This window comes from Athene cunicularia (genome assembly GCF_003259725.1).
Source record: "Athene cunicularia isolate RWA chromosome 6 unlocalized genomic scaffold, athCun1 chr6_part2, whole genome shotgun sequence".
Classification (NCBI taxonomy): domain Eukaryota; kingdom Metazoa; phylum Chordata; class Aves; order Strigiformes; family Strigidae; genus Athene; species Athene cunicularia.
Genome location: NW_020799106.1, coordinates 4,336,950 through 4,337,155, shown reverse-complemented (window position 1 = coordinate 4,337,155; position 206 = coordinate 4,336,950).

Here is a 206-nt window from a genome sequence, read left to right as displayed (position 1 = left end):
CTGCCTCAGCACGGCTCCGGAACGCCTACCATCAAACTCCAACAGGACGTAACCAAAAGGGAAATCGGACACTTCGCATAAACAAATGCACGACTTCGGGACACACAACCAAAACAAGGAAGAGAAGCGTTTGCTTTGCCAAACACACAACAAGCTTCTGTTTGCATTTGCTGTAGATTTTTATATTCTCTCCCCTTCCCCCCACC